This window comes from Schistocerca serialis, chromosome 6 (genome assembly GCF_023864345.2).
Source record: "Schistocerca serialis cubense isolate TAMUIC-IGC-003099 chromosome 6, iqSchSeri2.2, whole genome shotgun sequence".
Taxonomy (NCBI): Eukaryota; Metazoa; Arthropoda; class Insecta; order Orthoptera; family Acrididae; genus Schistocerca; species Schistocerca serialis.
In genome coordinates, this window is record NC_064643.1 from 163,181,019 (window position 1) to 163,202,089 (window position 21,071).

Sequence of the window (21,071 nt, forward strand, 5' to 3'; positions counted from 1 at the left end):
GATTCATTGTCAGTCAACAAAAAAAGCTATTGCCTTCAGTTAATTTCAAGTTGTTTCTACTCAGCTGAATCTCTGAACTGGAGCCAGCGTTCTGAGTCATTCCAACAGCTCTTCTTCCTCTGCACAATCCAGTTTTGGAGTTCTCTCAGTTAAGCACTCTAAATCTTTACTTTCAAATTTTGAAATCACTCTATAAAAATTTGAAAAACAGGCACTGTCCTTCCTTCGCTTGCTCTTGTCCTACATTTACGCGTTCGTCAATTTTTTTAATTAAAATCTGTTTTGTCATGTGGATAAGAATTGAAATATGATGAATTCTTCTCGGGTTATCAGCCGAGAAGAATTCATCATTGGAATACGCCGAGAAAGACTGCGATCGCAGAATTGAAGTAGTCCTGGGTAGCAAAGGCATGGACATGGAAGTGGCAAAGGATGGTTACCCAGAAAAGAAATATTTTTGTTACAGCAGTAGCCCTTATGTAAAATCACCTCCTCGTTGACAATAATTAAATCACCAGGCCAGTGTATCGAGTTGAAATTATTACTGATTTAATTTGAAATAAAACGTTTCAGCTAAAACAAAAGACAGAATTAAGAAATTCTAGCTCGTTTTAACGCAAATGAGCTCTGCCATTTGCAGTATTTAAACGGTCTCGGCACTTATTCCGAATTTCATGCGAAGCCAGTTCCTACATTCATCACGTTTCTGTACACCCGGTAACGATGGCTACCGTTGAGAAGAACGTCTTCCCTTTCGTTGTTGTAATTACTTCCATTATCCACAGAGTATAGAAAAAACACGGTGGAGAACCCGTGGTCGGAAGTAGGACTCTTGGTATTTTTAGAAATATCGGGTATCCAGTATATCTATATTTACATCTACATCTACATCTACATGGATACTCTACAAATCACATTTAAGTGCCTGGCAGAGGGTTCATCGAACCACCTTCACAATTCTCCATTATTCCAATCTCGTACAGCGCGCGGAAAGAATGAACACCTATATCTTTCCATACGAGCTCTGATTTCCCTTATTTTATTGTGGTGATCCTTCCGCCCTATGTAGGTCAGTGTCAACAAAATATTTTCGCATTCGGAGGAGAAAGTTGGTGATTGGAATTTCGTGAGAAGATTCCGTCGCAACGAAATACGCCTTTCTTTTAATGATCTCCAGCCCAAATCCTGTATCATTTCTGTGGCACTCTCTCCCCTATTTCGCGATTATACAAAACGTGCTGTCTTTCTTTGAACTTTTTCGATGTACTCCGTCAGTCCTACCTGGTAAGGATCCCACACTGCACAGCAGTATTTTAAAAGAGGACGGACAAGCGTAGTGTAGGCAGTCTCCTTAGTAGGTCTGTTACATTTTGTAAGTGTCCTGCCAATAAATCACATTAAAATGTATCATTATTGACACTCGCAGTATCGAAAAAATTACCGGTGTATCGTTATATTGATGGAGAAATTATCGATGTACCGTCGGAAAAAAAAGTAAAATCGACTGCGTATTGTAAATAAACTGCCAGTTTTAGAGCTGTACGTTTACGTACTGATTTAGATACTCTGTACATCAACAAGGTGGCAGCCTGCGTATCGCCTTAGAGCAAGCACAGAAAGGGAAACGGTGCACGTTCGCGCTTGGCGATAACCACTTTGCTAACGATAGTAACTGCATGTAAGTGGCACAATAAGAAGTGCCCGAAGGGTCCGTCGTTCGGTTGCGTCACAAATCTGATTTGTCTGGAACACTTCATGTCGAAGCTAAACGCTGCAGTTTCTGTTGGCAGCACCGAGCGCCGATTATGTTAGCCTTTCCCCTCATACGTCTCCGCCCACCGGAAGGACCGATCTTGTCATTTAGACTTTTTTTCATCAATTTCAGCAACTGTTTTTGAAGATGTGAAGAAATAGCACACTAGTTGCGTAAAAAAAACGGTTTTTAACGCAAGTGGTGTGCTATTTCTTCACATCGGATATCTTCCTATTTCATTCAACCTCCACCCCCACGGTGCACTCGGACTTCTTCTTTGTACCGGTTATATTTGCTTCATACAACCAAAGAGACAGACAGGAAACGATGAAATCTCAAAAAGTAGTAATACACCTCCACACAGTGAAAGTAAAATCATGTTATATTACTGTTTCGAAAGAACAACTTCAAATATTCATCGAAAACTGAAAAAAAAATATAAATTAAAAATATCGGCTGCATATTGCTATTTTTATGTCGCTAAATCGATATACCTGTGGCGCCTACAGAAGGATTGGAAGCGCCCCAGTCAACAAGTCCACGTAGCCCTTTGTTTAGTTCTGTGTGCCGGGGATCGAGTTGTCTGCCTTGCGGTCTCCGCCTTTCTCTGGGACTCACTTCTAGTGCTGCCTTTGTCCATCTTTTGTCATTTCTCTGTGCGATATGTTCTGGCCATTTCCATTTTAGGGCCTTTATCCTTTCCATAACATACTGTATTCCTGTAACTACTCTTATGTCTTAACTTCTTTCCCGATGTTTCTTAGCGAGGCTTAGGCATGACTTTTTCCTAGATCTCCGAGCTGTTCGTACTTTTCTTCCCTAAAACTCGTTTAAAATCTGTTTCACAGCCACATGTTAGTGTGAGAACACCTTGTTCGAATACAACCTTTTTTAATTTCGTTGACATGAAGTAAAACTGCCATGAAGCGATTTGACTAATGTAACACTGTTTTCAAAACTAAACGTTCAATGAACCTGATGAAAAGTGTACAGTCAATGTGTATTACCAGTTTTGACTTACGACGATGAGACGTGAATTTATAATCCGAAAGCCATTGAAAAACTGAGAGATTCTCTTGAGCAAGGACGAAATGTGCTATGCGGATTACTAGATGAAAAAAGAAAAAAAGCTATGGATCATATTGAAATGAAGCTAATAATTATGTTGCTTTTGTGGTCTTCAGTCCGAAGACTGGTTTCATCTCCATGCTACTCTATCCTGTAAAATATTCCTCATCTTCTAATAACTACTGCCACTTACATCCCTATGAATCTGCTTACTGCGTTCATCTCTTTGTCTCACGGTACAATTTTTACCCCCCCCCCCCCCCCCCAACCGTCCGTCCCATACTAATTGCTGATCCCTTGATGTCTGAGAATATGTCCTATTAATCGATCCCTTCTTTTAGCCAAATTACACCACAAATTTCTTTTCTCCCCGATTCTTTCCAGTACCACCTCATTACTTAGATGACCTACCCACCTACCCATCTAATCTTCAGCATTCTCCGCGGTACCGCCATATTTCAAAAGTTTCTGGTCTCTTCTTGTCTGAACTGTTTACCGTCCGTGTACCACTTCCATACACGGCAAAACTCCAGATAAATACCTTCAGTAAACAGCCCCTAGCACTTAGAACTATATTCAGTTTAACAAGTTTCTGTTCTGCACAAACCTTCTCTTACCATTTTCAGTCTGCATTTTATATCATCTCTGAAACTTCCTGGCAGATTAAAACTGTGTGCCGGACCGAGACTCGAAATCGGGACCTTTGCCTTTTGCGGGCAAGTGCTCTACCATCTGAGCTACCCAATCACGACTCACGCCCCGTCCTCACAACTTTACTTCCGCCAGTACCTCGTCTCCTACTTTCCAAACTTCACAGAAGCTCTCCTGCGAACCTTGCAGAACTTGCACTCCTGGAAGAAAGGATATTGCGGCGACATGGCGTAGCCACAGCCTGGGGAATGTTTCCAGAATGAGATTTTCACTCTGCAGAGGGGTGTGCACTGATATGAAACTTCCTGGCAGATTAAAACTGTGTGCTGGACCGAGACACGAACTCGAGACCTTTGCCTTTTGCAGGCAAAAGCTGTGAGGACGGGGCGTGAGTCGTGCTTGGGTTGCTCAGATAGTAGAGCACTTGCCCACGAAAGGCAAAGGTCTCGATTTCGAGTCTTGGTCCGGCACACAGTTTTAATCTGCCAGGAAGTTTCATAGCAGCGCACACTCCGCTACAGAGTGAAAATCTCATTCTAGTTATATCATCTCTGCTTCAACCATCATCAGTCACTTTACAGCCCAAACAGCAACTCATTTACTACTTTCAGTACCTCTTTTTTAATCTAATTTCTTAGCATCGTCTGATTTAATTAAACTACATTCTATTATCCTTGTTTTGCTTTTCTTGATGTTCATATTATAACCTCCTTTCGAGACGCTGTCCATTCCGTTCATGTGCTCTTCCAAGTCCTTCGCTGTCTCAGACAAAATTACAGTGTCATCGACAAACTTCGAAGTTTGTTGCTTCTTCTCTCCGAATTTTAATTCATTCCCCAAATTTTTGTTTGGTTTCCTTTATTGCTTGTTCAATGTATGGACTGAATAACATCGGGCATAGGCTGCAACCCTGTCACTTCTTTCTCAACCATTGCTTCCCTTTCAATCCACAACTGCCATCTGGTTTCTGTACAAGTTGTACATACTCGTAATATTTCGCGCAGTCCTATGGTAGTAATGAAAATTGAATGTACTTGGGCGGGGTTCAAAATGGTTCAGATGGCTCTGAGCACTATGGGACTTCATTTCTAACGTCATCAGTGCCCTAGAACTTAAAACTACTTAAACCTAACTAACCTAAGGACATCACACACAGCCATGCCCGAGGCAGGATTCGAACCTGCGACCGTAGCGGTCGCGCCTAGAACCGCTCGGCTACCCCGGCCGGCTTGGGCGGGGCATGAACCCAAACAAATAGATGGTAAATGAATTAATTAAGCTGTTTGGTCGATTACAACTGGCAAGAAAAGATTGGTTCATTAAATTTCCGGCATGCAGCCGAGAAAATAAAACTTGCGTCTTACTCTGAGAATGGCCGGACAATACGCAGCCGAAATGTCAGTGGAAGAAGTTTTATTTGCGCCGCTGCATGACCGAAATTTAATGAACTGTTCATTATGCCGCGAAATGTTGAAAATGCACAACAAGAAAAGATTGGAACTAATAGATGGGGGTTATACTTTTATACTCCGCCCGAACAGGCCATTAAGGGGCTCCGGAACGCCCTATACTTGCAATGTTAAAATAACGCTTATAAATTACATCTTTCCTCACAAAGTATTTGAGGTAGGAAGTTGAACTTTTTACAGATTATTTATTGGAATATGGGCTACAACTTAACACAGGGATTTTACAAAATTTTTGTTCAGTTATTAAAGATGATTTTTTTCAATTGTAATGAAAATTCACAACATTTTTTTGCAATTTTTTATTTATATATTCAAAAATATACAGTTTTTTGGAAAAAGGCTGTGTTAAATTATGCAGAAGGTACTGTGTAACATTTACTGAAAGTTTGAAACAAATATGTTTGGAAGATCCTTAGAAAACATGTAATTAGTATGAGAAAATAAAAGTTTTGGGAATCGAGCGACAAAGATTGGATTAACTTTTTAGTGCATTCCAGGTCCATAGGATGGATTATCTTCATCCTCTGCAAACTCCTCCTCCAGCTTCCTCTTGTTCCTCCTCCTGTTTACTCTTGCTTGTATTTCTAGACTCTTTACAGCCCTGTCTGCAGCCCAAAGGCGTTCCTTGTCTAAAGCAAGCATCGCTCGTTGTTGTGTTCGTAGATTTTGCTACCATTTTCTTCAGTTGCAGTTACTGCAACACTGTTCCAAAAGGTGGTCATGTATGAACACTTATCACATTTCAGTTGTATTTCACTAGCAAGTCCTACGTGCTTTATTATGGAGAGTTCCAGACCAACTTCACTACAATGAATACATTTTACACAGTTTGAAAAAATTCCTTTGAGAACCGACATATCAAATATTTCATTCACATCCGATTCGCCCATAAAACATTCATAGTTTTCACTCATTGAACCAAGCTTCTTCTGTGAAGTATTTTCTTTCCCAATTTGACTGCTATGGGCAAGTGTACTTGAGAGGTTAGGTTCACTCACTTGGTTATCGTCTTTATTGTTTACAGTAATAACACATACCTTTGGCTTTCCAACATTTCTCCTTTTCTTAAAAGCCTTCAGAGGATTTCTAATAACTTTACCTTTACTCATTATTATACTTCAACAAAACAGAGACTCAAGAAACAGAATTAATTACGAATATTTTCGATATAACGACAGAGTAAATAAACATGAAACAATCGACAATCACACCAGCGATATATATTGAACCATCACAGGTTAGCCACAACACATACTTTATCTCACATCACTAAAATGTACCTGATGAACACGGACGTTAATAATAACACCATTTGACAGCAGTTTAACAGCGCCACAGTGGGTCACGCCCATGCAGAACACATTTCAAAAAAAATTTAAAAATAGTTGTAGTCTTCGGAATTGAATAAATTATATATCTATTAAAAGGTAATAGTCTGCAGATTCAGAAAACGCAAAAAAGTAAAAATTGAACTTTTCATGATTTTGAGCCTTTCCGGAGCCCCTTAAGGCCCAACAGTACCAACCGGCCGCCGTGTCATCCTCAGCCCACAGGCGTCACTGGATGCGGATATGGAGGGGCATGTGGTCAGCACACTGCTCTCCCGGCCGTACGTCATTTGCCGAGACCGGAGCCGCTACTTCTCAATCAAGTAGCTCCTCAGTTCGCTTCACACGGGCTGAGTGCACCCCGCTTGCCAACAGCACTCGGCAGACCGGATGGTCACCCATCCAAGTGCTTACCCTGCCCGACAGCGCTTAACTTCGGTCATATGACGGGAACCGGTGTTACCACTGCAGCAAGGCCGTTGACCTTGTTAATCCGCTATGTTAACAGGCAATTTCAGATGCGCTGACTTCGCCTGCTCTCGTTCCTGTTGCCATTACTGATAAGATTTGACGGAAGTCTCCAGAGAAGAATACGGTACAGCCAACCATAGGGCTGTTATTGTGACGCTAATGTCGAATTGTTCTGTGGAACGGTTCAGTGGTTACTTTATGGTCTATCAGAACCTCGTCCCAAACAAAGGAACTGCAGTCATGCATTTATTACCAGTGTTTCTTTGCTTTGAGACATTACAGAAGCTGTGCGTGTTGTAGGCGTAGATATGGCAAAGGCATCATTTTCACTGTGGAAGGGCAGCTGATTTCATCATGGCTCAGCCAATAAACACGAAATATTCGTAAACAATACACACAAACTTTCCTCGTGAATCACTCTATCAGATCAAACTACCTACTACTCTTGCGATTTTTGAAAGATTACGAATGTAATGTAAGTTTATAATGGCAAGAAATATTTTTATATAATTAATAACAACTAAATTATTTTCGGATTTTTTCCTTAACTTGTACTGTGAAACCTTGCTTCCTGCCAAGTATCGTCACTTTAGGTCAATGGGACGTAACATATAGATTTTCATGAGTGAGTTTGCGAGTAACGAAAAACTGCCGTGTCTTTGATTGCACTGACTTAGACGCTAAAATTTTTTACATCACCAAGGGACCGTTTGACGAACAAAAATAAGTCGGAACATAACTTCCACTTTGCGGCGTTCCTTCTAGGTTCGGGCGTCGGGGAATTTTCTGAGATTTTTTTCAAGTTGTCAGGTAAACATCACTGCCTTCGATCGCTTTTTGTTTGTAGTTCTGTTTTGCTGCTGCGCTGTTTACTAATCATTTGTGTTTACTTACAAATCGACCTTAGTGTGTACTATAAATTTAAACTTGTTACATCTAGCCGTTCCTGAGACAAAGAGGTCCTAACAGTCAGAGAGACAGACAGAGAAACAGACAACAATGTGATCATACAAGGGCTCCTGTTTTACTGCTCGAGGTACGAAATTCTAAAAATGGGGAACGGAAAGTAAAAGTGGTAGAGAGAGGGCAAAATAGGAGAGAGGGAAAGAATGTTGTATTAATAGCAGTAAAAGAAGATGACCAGCAACTGCGTAACATGTATGACCAACCTTGTTTCTTGTTTGCGGCTGCTACACTCATGCTACTACACTCATTCTCATAAATTAAGAATAATTGCAGAATTTGGTGCCACACAATATGGCACTACACGAAACTGGCGCTAGTAGCATAGGCACATAGGGAACACACACGACACAGATCTGTAAGGTCCACAGTATTGGTGATAAGTTGAGAAAACCGTCCCGAAACACATGTGCCACAAAACGCCACTGTTTCCTGCGCCTGTACCCCGGCATCAATATGGAATATGATCACCATGCACATGTACACTGGCCGCACAATGGGTTGGCATACTATGGATCAGGTGGTCGAGCAGCTGCTGTGGCATAGTGCCTGTCGGAGCTCCTGAATGTGTAGCGGTTTGAAGACAGGCAACGATACGTCGACCGAGAGCATTCCAGACGTGCTCATTGGGGTTTAGGTCTGGAGAACAGGCAGGCCACTCCATTCGCCTGCCATCTTCTGTCAAGGTACTCCTTCAAGATGGCAGCTCAGTGGGGCCATACGTTATCATCCATCAGGAGGAAGGTGGGATCCACTGCACCCCTGAGCCGGCCGGAGTGGCCGAGCGGTTCTAGGCGCTACAGTATGGAACCGCGCGACCGCTACGGTCGCAGACTCGAATCCTGCCTCGGGCACGGATGTGCGTGATGTCCTTAGGTTTAAGTAGTTCTAAATTCTAGGGGACTGATGACCTCAGCAGTTAAGTCCCATAGTGCTCAGAGCCATTTGAACCAATTTTGCACCCCTGAAAAGGCGGACATTGAGCCGTGGTAAAAATTGCTGTTTTGAAGAGCGTGCTGCAGTGCGTTGTGTGAAGCAGTCGCCCTCCGTTTCTGGCGGTGGCGCCGCTGTGACAATCGCAGCTTTGATGTCATCCTCTGGTGGGAAAGGGGAAAGGCTGCCTGTTCACGTGCATTTAAGGGGCGTTGTGAGCTCGGCAGTGGGTCAATCTGAGTGAGGCGAGTCGGTCAGTTGGTCAGCCAAGTCAGTCTGGGTCTGTCTCTCGTCCGCATTGGTGAGGCAGTTAGTGTCTGTCTGTCGTCCGGAGCGCTAGTATGTGTTAGGCCGCCAGTCCGCTCGAGTTTCTCGGGCAACGGTCATTGGCGGTTGGATCGATCGGTTGGTAGGTCGCGCACTGAGACACAAGATGACTTGTCCGCCTTCAGCGTCGGCACATGTGAGGTCGCCACCTGAGTCCAGTGGGTAGCGCCGTATAGCGAGGGCTAGTGGCTTCGCGGCCGACACGGGAGCAACAGCAGACAATCCACGACATCGGGCTGGCCGGGGCGAGCTGCGACGCCGTGAGACGGGAGAAGTTAAGCGATTGGAGATACGTTGTTTCATTTACTTGTTAAATTCTACTTGTTTTCTTGGTGAGGTCACCACCCGCTTTGTTTTGGGGTCGTCCCACCATTCTTCTCCGTTTGCCCACCTGCGGGAAGGTGGTTATTTATGAATTGGGTGGTCCGTTTTCCCTTGTGGAGTTGGGGCGGGTTAGAGCTATCTGCGGTTCGGGTTGTTCAGTAATACTCCTGTCAATCTGCCATACGTTAATAGCTGCCTCTGTCATGTTTGTCGGATTCGGTGTTAACGAATTTATTGCTTAAGGTGTAAAGGCTGAATTCCTGAAATATGTTTTTATCTTTCCTATCATCTTTTATGTAAAACTGCATTTCATGGATTTTATTTAAATGGTCATTTTAGTATATAAGAGTTCTTTTAAAAAGAAATTGCACTTTCTGGTGGCAAATAATTTTTAATGTAATGGCTTTGTACAATTTTCATCCCTCTTACAGGGTGCATAGTTTATGTGTTTGTGTGAGTTCTTAAAAATTTTTAGTTTAAAGTAATCTGGTGATCTGGTGTGTTGCAGATTTGCGCCAGTGTAGTATTTCAGAGGTTGTTGTGAGCGGTCGTGACTACGGCTGTGTTAAAAGGGAGCGGCAAGGTTCTCAGCATGAAAGCTCATACTATAAAAAAAAGAACGTTATTTCTGCCTCTGAATAAATTGTAACTTGATATTTACAGGATGATTTCTGATTATAATTTTAAATCTGTTAAAAAAATGGCTTTTAGGAATAAAATTTCCATTTATTGAAAAAAAATTTTAATTTGTTCCATCAGTTACTTCCTGGCAACTACTTCCACGCTCACATTGTGTGATTAAATGTGTTAATGTTCTTGATGAATCGCTAGTAAAGTAAATTCTTTAAGAAATGATTTTGAAAGTAAAATTACTGTTCAGACGTACTGGTGCAAAATGACGTCTCGATACACCTGACCTGTTACAGTTTCTCTGTCAATGACATGGAGGGATGTACGCGCACCAGTCATAATACAAACCCACACCATCAAACCACGAGTTCCATACAGGTCCGTTTCAAGGACATTAAGCGGTTGGTACCTGGTTCCTGGTTCCCGCCAGATGAAAACCTGGCAAGAATCACTGTTCAGACTATACCTGGACCCGTCCGTGAACATGACCTGGGACCACTGTTCCATTGACCATGTACTGTGTTCTTGACACCAGGCCTTATAGGCTCTCCTGTGACCAGGGGTAAGTGGAATGCACCTTGCAGGTCCCCAGGCAAATAAACCATGTCTGTTCAGTCGTCTGTAGACTGCGTGTCTGGAGACAACTGTTCCAGTGGCTGTGGTAAAGTCCCGAGCAAGGCTACCTGCAGTACTCCGCGGCCGACTGTGGGGCAGTGATGGTGAGATATCGGTCTTCTTGTGGTGTTGTACACTGTGGACGTCCCGTACTGTAGCGCCTGGATACGTTTCCTGTCTGCTGGAATCGTTGCCATACTCTTGAGATCACACTTTGTGCCACACGAAGGACCCGTGCTACGACTTGCTGTGTTTGACCACTCGCCCTAGTATTCTACCCCTCATAACGTCATCATGTAAGTAGGCTGTTTAGGTTTTTATATTGGTAACGCAATGTAGCGCTCTATATGAAACTCACTGGCTGTGCTGTGTGCAGTCTGTGGCTAGTTTTCATTGTTGTCTGGCATTGTAGTGTTGGGCAGTTGGCTGTTAACAGCATGTAGCGTTGCGCAGTTGGAGGTGAGCCGCCAGCGTTGGTGGATGTGGAGAAGTGAGATGGCAGATTTTTGAGAATCGATAATCTGGAGGTGTGTCCATCAGAAACAGTACATTTGTAAGAATGGATGTCATGAACTGCTATATATATTCTGACTATTAAGGTAAATACATTGTTTGTTCTCTATTAAAATCTTTCATTGGCGTGTGAAAAACGTAATACTAGGCTCCAAAGTAAACTGAGAAATGACAGTGAAGACGAAAGCAGTGTGTTAGCGCCGCCGAGTAATGAATTAACTAATGTTCAAAGTAGTAATTTGGTAATTGTGCATAGGGAAATGGAGCGGGCTGCAAATAATGGTGTAGACAGTGAAACAATTAGTGAACAGGGAAGCATTATCGATCGATCGATCGGCAACAGCTCGCCTCAGGAATCCGAAATGACAGGACACAATCTTGCAAATACTGTAGATTCAGGTTTTGCGTCCTCACCGTTTTCTCAAAGAAGTCAAGACAAATTTTCTGCTTGTGAAAATGTGAATGTTGCCGGTGCAAATGCACTGCCGAAAAGCGTAGAGGAACAGATTCCAGACACTAATACATCATTATTGCAATTAATGCAACAAATGAAACAAAATCAGAGACAAACACAGCAAAAGCTTCAAAAGTTAGACACCACACTTGAACAAACACGTGAAGATTTAACTACTTACATAACATTGAATCGAAATGTCAAAAAGTCTGTAATGACGTAAAAACACAAATTTGTGACCATTTTTAACCTATTTTTTCGCTGCATGAAAATGCATTACAGAATCACGAAGCAGCCATAAAAGAACTGCAAACTATTGTTCATGAAAATCATGAGACCTTGCAAGCTAAAATTGACTCAGTTGCATCTACCGATTCGGTTACGCAACTTGCAAAAACTCAGGAAAACTTAAAGGACACAGTAGATACAAGTTCAACACAAATGGACACTCTGAAACTTGGTTCAGAAAAACACACTGAGGAAATAAGTTCACTATCGGAAAAAGTAGCCGAACTTTCGGATCGGTTCACTAACTTATCTACACGGGTGGATGATGACCTGAATGACACAAGACCTGTAGCCTTCACTGACACAGAAGAGTACGAACAAATTAGGAAATTCAAACAAAATCAGAATCAAATTAATACGCAACACCAAAGAGAAATCCGGGAAGTACAAGATCAGTTGACACAGGTAATACAAGAATTACATATTTTAGAGGACACTCGCTCTTCAATACGGGAAGAGGGACATAGAAATACGGAACAGCCACTAAATAATAACACAGGGCACTTCGGAAATTATGAAAGAAATTGGCAAGGTACACCGAATTTTGAGATGGAACCGCCGAAACGACGTAACAATGACCGCCATGCAACTCGCCGACATGTTGATTTTAGCTATAAGCTGTTCATTACTACACGTAAGTTCAAAACATTTAAGAATTCCGGCAACGACATTGATCCACAAGCGTGGCTTCATCAATGCTCTTTGTTTTCCTCCCAACTGGTCATTAGAGCACAGATTAGAATTTATGTGTGGCTATTTAGAGAATGAGCCAGCTGTAAGACTTCGGTCGGTCATTCGCGATTGCCACAGTGAAGGAGAATTTTATCATGCATTCCTCTCAGCATATTGGTCTCAAGCTACACAAGATCGAGTAAAACATAGCATCATAATGATGAAACATTTCGAACAATCTGAATTTTCCAGTCTTGTGAAATATTTTGAAGACATGTTGCATAAGAATCAGTATCTTTCAAACCCATACAGCCCCTCAGAACTCATCCGCATTTGCTTAATCAAATTACCTGAACATTTACGGCATATTATTTTGGCAGGACGTTGCAAAGACGACATTGAACGTTTTCAGGGACTGTTACAAGAATTGGAAATTGACACTGACAATCGCGGAATGCGAAAACAGGAACACAACAATTACAGGTCACATCCGTCGCAATTCCGCGATGAAAGAAAAAATAACTGGACACGACAAGGCTATTCTCACAACACATATCGTGACCAAAACAGACACCACCCGTATGACAACCGTCGGCAGAGTAGTAACAATTGCAGGGAAAGATCACCTCTCCGAGGTAGTGATTATCACTGAGACAATCAGAGAAACAGACATTTTGGGAACCAAAATAATTATTATCAAGGGAGACAGAATAACTTTAGACGCAACGGTCCAGCGCGCAGTTACGATTCAGGGATAAATTCTCCACCACGTGACCGACAAGAAAGAAACTATGGAATCTACCGACATGACGAAAGACGATATGATCGTAACGACAGAGCTGAATTGCATCAGAACTGGCGGGATTCAAACATGGCAGGGCCCTCTCTACAAAGTGAATTTGTAGAAGTTAGGTCTCCAAATCCCAATAACGACACGCGCCAACAAAGACACAATAGCCAATGACTCATACCGCTGGCAGCCACAAAACGTACTTACGAAACTGACGACGCAGCTGCCGTAGCTAGTAATTACGTAAAAAATTGAAGACATTAGGGAAATCTTACTCCAGGAACACGACGTAAAACATAACAACATTGCATATCTTGTGATTCACATTACAGTAAATGACTTAAAATTTACGGCAGTACTTGACTCTGGCAGTCCCATTTCAGTAATTAGTGAAACAGCCTTTAGCAAATGCAACAAATCGAACAATTGCCCCACACTTCCGTTACGTAAGATTAAATTACAAGGTGCAATCGTTGGAAAAAGTGTAGATGTACGCCAACAAACCAACTTAGAATTCTTTTGTCAAAGCCAAAGCTTCTCTATGAACTTTCTTATTGTTCCATTATTGTCGAAGGAAATTATATTGGGAGTAGACTGTTTGAATGAATACAAAGCAATCTTAAACCTTCACGATGCTGAAATAAGTTTAGAGAAAGAAGGTAAGTCAATAGCTTTGAAATTTGAAGATTGGCTCTCAAACCATGACGAAGAAATTAAACGGCTTTACCTCCTGTTAGACAACAGTTCGGAATGTTCGACGGAACTTGACACTAACAATCACTCTGCAAGTACTGACAGGGATGATACCGACGGCGCATTTGATACTAATGAGTTAATTCAGAATAAAATTCAAACAATTGAGAACTGTAATGACACTGATAGGCAAGACCTTTCTGAGATTTTAAAAGCACATTCCACAGTTTTGACTCACAAAACAGGAACAATCAAGGGCTTTCAATACCAATTTCGTGTTCGTGAGCATACTAAATTTTGTGTTAGACCATATGTAATTCCGGCACATTATAGGGACCGTGTTAGAACAGAAATACAATCTATGCTTGACGAGGGCATTATTGAGCCTGCAGTAAGCTCATACAACAATCCATTACATGTTGTTGAGAAGAAAAATGGATCGATCAGGCTTGTCTTCGATTCGAGACAAATCAATACTATCATCATTCCTGAAACAGACAGGCCGCAAACGATGGAAGAACTTCTTCAAAGTTTTAATGGTGTAAAAGTGTTGTCTTCTATTGATCTCAGATCCAGCTTTTATCAGATCGAACTTCATCCAGAATGTAGAAAATACACAGCTTTCCTTTGTTTCGGCGTTTGTTATCAGTTTCAGAAATTTCGTTTTGGTTTGAACATTTCTTCGGCAGCATTCATTCGCAGGCTAAATTCCATATTACCTGATTTCTTAAAACGTCACATCACCTTATATGTGGACGATATTCTGATAGCAGAAGCCTTATGGGAACAACATAATCGCATCCTCAACAGCGTGTCACATATTTTTGCAGAATCTGGAATTACAGTTAACTTGGAAAAGTCTGAATTCGGTAGGACAAAGGTGAAGTTTTTGGGACATATTATTTATTCTGAAGGCATTCAGCCGGATCCTGAAAAGTTAGAAGCAATCAGAGCCATTCCAGTTCCATTCACAAAAAATCAAATCCGCAGTTTTCTAGGTCTCGTAAATTTTTACCGTCGTTTTCTGAATATGCAAATTCTAGTTACACCAACACTTTGTTCTCTCACTGGAAAAAATACTATTTGGAACTGGGACGAACAAGCACAGTTGGAATTCAATTCTTTGAAAGAATCGCTACTTAACGCGCCAATACTAGCTCATCCAGATCTGTCACAAGATTTCTGCCTTAGCACGGATTCTTCTAAAGTAGGTCTTGGCGCCCATTTATTTCAAGAAGCCACAGAAAATGACACTACTGTTCAGAAAACCATTGCTTTTGCTAGCCGAGTGCTAACAAAATCTGAAAAAAATTATTCCGTTACTGAATTAGAAGCTTTAGCTATTGTTTGGGCATTTAACAAATTCCGTTTCTTTCTTCTGGTAAGCACGTAAAAGTATACAGTGATCATCGTGCATTACAATTTCTTATGTCTTCAAAATTAAATCATGACAGGTTAAGACGTTGGGCATTGTTTCTGCAAGAATTCCACTTCACAATAGTCTACATTCCCGGCAAGGGGAACATTGTTGCGGACGCACTGTCACGCGCACCAGCTGGGCTTGAAGAAAGTAACACAGAAGGCAACCTCGAGAAAAATTTCAGTATTCTTTACATTCAGAAAGTCGCCTTTGAAAACTTCATCACCACATCTTTAACGGACATTGCTCATGAACAAGATAAAGATCCGATTTGGAAAGACATCAAAAGTAAATGGCATGAAAAGACACGCACTCAGATTCGGCATTATTATCTGGTTGGAAACAACATACTCTTCAAACGCTGCACTGTTGATGACAAGCTATGGGTACTTTGCATTCCTGACGATTTTGTTAATAAGCTCATTTGGTACATTCATTTCAGCTACGCACATTTTTGTCCACGAAAATGTTATCATATTCTTCGAACGACTTGTTATTTTAACAATATGGAAAAGAGAATTCGAAGAGTCTTGTCTATTTGTAAACTTTAGCAAAAGGCGAAACCATCTACTATCTCACATCGTGCTCCATTGTTTCCTATCATTCCTTCTAAATTAAAAGAATTTGCTGCTGTTGACCTCTTGGGACCCCTTGTCAGAACATTGAATGGATTTTCGTACGTTCTAGTCGCTGTTGAACTTACTTCAAAATTTGTTTCTTTCACTCTGTTACGTAAAGCCACTGGACGGTCTGTATCCAACGCCTTTGCTAAAAATTTCTTACGTGAAGTTGGACACGTTAGTAAAGCCATTTCAGATAACGGGGCGCAATTCAGATCTGGTGGTTGGTCACGCATGCTTCGGAACCATAAAATCAAACCTGTTTTTATTTCATTGTACTCACCGCATTGTAACCCGTCTGAACGGATTATGAAAGAAATCAATAAGCTTTGCAGACTTTATTGTCACAGAAAGCATCAGCATTGGGACAGATATTTACACTTATTTCAAAACGTGCTGAATGTAATGCCCCATGACTCCACTGCTTTACCACCTACTCTTGCACTGAAGAATGAAGAACCACCGAACAGAATCAGAGAGCTTGTACCTTTCCCGAATACACGTAAACTTCGACACTAAGACATAATTGATTTGGCTATTAAAAATATAAAATCTGCAGCAGACAAAAGGAGGAAACTACACGGTAAATCAAATGCAAAGAAATTATATATTTGTCAGAAAGTTCTCATTAAAGCTCATTCACTGTCACATAAGAAGAGACACTTGAGTCACAAATTCTTTCTAGTTTACAATGGACCTTACAGAATCCGACGTATACCACATGATAATTGCATTGAGGTGAAACTCTGCGTGCTAGGAAGAATACTGGATTGCACCACATCTCACATGTAAAACCGTTTATTGAGAGATAATCTGTTTCTTTAACTTAGTCTTTGCTATAAAATTTTTCACTTTACATTACTAGTATGCTTTATCAGACTTAGAATCTGTTAACATGCAACAATGTTTGAAGTTAAACATCCAGTCAAGAACCAAGAGTACTTATTTAAACAGAAATTACGAATGCATTGTTATAGTGAACAGACATCACAGTGTTATTGTGTTTGTACGTTTTTGCTTGTTAGTTGCACGCTTACATAACGACTATAAGGCTTACATACTTAGAACATATACTGGTACTGCTAATGAGATTTTAATGCAACATTTTGGTTTACTTGAAAATACATTCTGGATTTAAAGTACTTTCTGTGAGATACCAGATGACACAGTTGTTAGTTTATGTGACAGCTACACGATTTTATCACGATGGTACTAATGAGTGACAATTTACAACGTTGCTTGTGCGGTGTTTCTGTTTTATATCTGCACAGTTTTTCTGTATTATTCTGGAAAGTAAAACATGTTTCAGTAGTAACTTTTGTGGTATAGCTACAATGAGTCAGCCTTTTCCGTAGCACAACAATGCGTTACAGCACAGTACTTTCTTCATCACGGCAATAAGCGTAATAACTAAGATATCTATACGCAAAGCATTTCACTTTTGTTTATCATGAGGTAAGTACATTGACTTCTGCAGAACTTAACTTTCGGAGGACGATAACTACGACACTTCCACAGAGATTATCTTACAACAAGACGCACATTTAGCGCTACAGGACATGCATTTGAGTGATTAATTTTGTACTTAAGCCATTTATTTTTCAAGATTTTTGAATTACAAAGAAAGTTTTCTGTGATAAATTTCATTCCATTGCTGTAATCTGTAACACCTGAGGGTATAATTACATTAATCCTCAGGGGGGTACGCGCTTACTTTGTGTACCATGTGTTTGACAAGCACAAGGAGCCCTAGCTAATATGGTATTTCTTATACAACTTTACACATCGGTACCATATTTATCTAACACAGAATTGCACAGCTATCTGATTATTTAATAGAGAAACAACCAAATTTTTACAATGCCAGTGACACATGTTTACGCAATTACACAGTTGGATAACTTCATACTTATGAAATTGTATTTTGTCTGCACTGTGTGAACTGTTCATACTTTTTCGGAACCATTGTGATACTATGAGAGCTTTGAATGATGTATTTGGTAAGGGATCATGATTTTTGAAGTATGTTTGAGGTAGATGACTTTATTGAAGGTCTTGAAATTATTGAAAGAAGCTATGATGATTCTGAGATGTGATTGATCGGTTATGATATTATTACGATGACGATGTGTATTATGCTGTTGAGGTATGTTTATGATCAATAAGCTGAGAATCGTACTTTAAGAGTTATGAAACGTGTGTAAATGCGTGAATGTATCACAATGCAGGCGAAAATTTTTTGCACACTGTTATATTCATAGGATTTTGTTTCTACACATTTGCAACGCAAATTCTCGACTTGTGAAATTTTTTATATGAGACTGTCACTGTAGTGCAAACTGGTGTCGTAAATATTTCGGTAAGAAAGTTAAGTGACCTTCATGTAATGTGTCGTGGGCACCCAGCTGCGCGACAGTCGGAAAAAAGCCATTAGTGTGTGGTTTTCAGAGGCACAGGTGGAAAAAAAAGAGACCATTAAACTCGCTATTGACATTCCTTTGTAGGAAGCATCGCAATTACGACACGCTCAAACTTGAAAACATGTGATTACACCGTGGAGCTCTTAATTTATGATATTTACTAAAATGCCTAATGAAACGATGAGAAACATTTTATATCTATTGTCTTTCTAGTTGAGAGATTTTTACTGCCTTTGGAGACGCCATTTGCCTAGTGAATGACGTTTCACACCTTGCCTTATGTATTTATTTGCTCATTTTGTTTAATATCTAGTTTCAAGCTGCACTGCAGCATTGGTTACAATAAAATTTTATAGATGTACTAATATAAATATTTTATGCCTACAGATCCAGTAAATAATAACTTTATGATCTACTTAAAAAAAACAAAGGAGCACAAAAAGACATTCCCTTCACAGGAATACCATACATAATTGTTGTCAATGACTGGTAACTTTTTAGTAGTGTAAGTTAAGGTGATGCATCACTCTAGTATTAAGATGTGACATAGGTATTAAACATGGCCATTTTTACTGTAATATTATTTCTGCCTCAACTTTGTCATGTTTAGGTATAAGTTATTGCATTTGCTGCTGCTGTTTGCCAGGCATAGTGCTACAGAATTTCGCTTTGTATTACTTTGTTAAGCCAGTTTTACTAAGGATTTATTTTTCTTGTTTGCTGTGCGTTGCCTTATATTAGTTGTAATATTGCGTTTGCTTTGCTAATTTATACTGCTTGCTTTGCCAATTTGCATTTTTTATCATTGCTGTTTGTGTTAATTATTTTGTGCTGCTGCATTACCTCGTCCCTTAGTTTAGCATCTGAGCTCAGTAGATTTAAGTTTGCTTAAGATGGGGTAGGCTATATGAGAGAACGAGTTGTGATGAATTGGAAGAAATACATTGAGAAGCTATAAGATAATGGTTTGGCCAAAAAAGTATTTTGAAAGAGGATATGAACAAAAAAGTAGGGTTTAGGGACAACCGGTGTAGGTAGGATTTTCTTGGAAATAAATGATGAGGTAAGATAATGGAAAATAAATAATGGGGTGAGAAATATGTAAACATATAAATACAGAAAGCATGCTTGGATAGGATTTTTTTGGTGGAAATAAATGTTGAAATAAGACGAAAGATCTATGGAATGAAGTTTTGGGTTGGACTGCAGTACCAAATGTTACACTGAAAACAAACCCTGCCCTTTCCTCTTGTGTTATTCTGCTATGTGTTTGTGTACTCTTGTATATTTGTGTTTTTCCTGTCTTTATGTGTTTAGCTGATATGAGCCTGTATTACTACAAATGTTATCTGTATTATTATGTTTTTAATGATGTATTTTGTACCTTTGTTATTGTATTCTTCTGTTATAAAATTGTAATTGACACCAGTTCATCAAATTAAGTAACTTGTAAGTTACATTTCACTGCACACATTTATGTTGGTCATAGTATATGGACAATATGTGAGAAGTAGGGACTGATAGTGTTTGCACGTGTTTTAATAATTCAGCAAGGGACTGGACAACAGCATTGCTGATTCTAAGGACATTTCAAAAAAAATTTTTTGTGAGTGGACAAGTGGTGGTTCATGGACTGCACAGTCGCAACGGATGGCTGCTAGCCATCTCTACAAGGACTGCAGTGGGTCTGCACCTCTGGTGGCCCACCACTACTGTAATCTCTACCAGGACTACAGTGGGTCTGCTCTGTGGCGACCTACCTACCAATATTCTTCAAAACTTCGACTGACTGCGGTGGGTTTGCTCTGTTGTGGCCCATTACCTGTCTGCATGTCAAGAGTCAGCACTGTCTTTCCTTTGGAAGGAGAACTCTAGTACTACAAGACTGGAGGGAATCCACTACATCCGTGTGCATTTTCTTTTACTGCTCAGACTTTGAGAAAAAAAAACACTGTAATTTTCCTGTGATGAATGATCAGGACTGTCTTTATGGACTGGAAGAAAATTTTAGCTTTTGACCAACACTGTATCAATAAGTGTGCGCATTTGATTTCTTTGTTATTGTAATTATGAAATTTTTTTTCAAATCTGTATTGGCCACTGCCCAAAACAATTTGTAAAATTTTTTGTGGAGAGCATGGGGGCTATGTAAGTAGCCTGTTTAGGTTTTTATATTGGTAACGCCATGTAGCGCTCTGTATAAAAATCACTGGCTGTGCTGTGTGCAGTCTGTGGCTAGTTTGCATTGTTGTCTGCCATTGTAGTGTTGGGCAGTTGGCTGTTAACAGCGCGTAGTGTTACGCAGTTGGAGGTGAGCCGCCAGCAGTGGTGGATGTGGGGAAGTGAGATGGCGGAATTTTGAGAATAGATAATCTGGAGGTGTGTCCATCAGAAACAGTACATTTGTAAGAATAGATGTCATGAACTGCTATATATATCATGACTAATAAGGTAAATACATTGTTTGTTCTCTATTAAAATCTTTCATTTGCTAACTATGCCTATCAGTAGTTAGTGCCTTCCGTAGTTTGAATCTTTTATTTAGCTGGCAGTAGTCGCGCTCGCTGTATTGCAGTAGTTCGAGTAACGAAGATTTTTGTGAGGTAAGTGATTTGTGAAAGGTATAGGTTAATGTTAGTCGAGGCCATTCTTTTGTAGGGATTATTGAA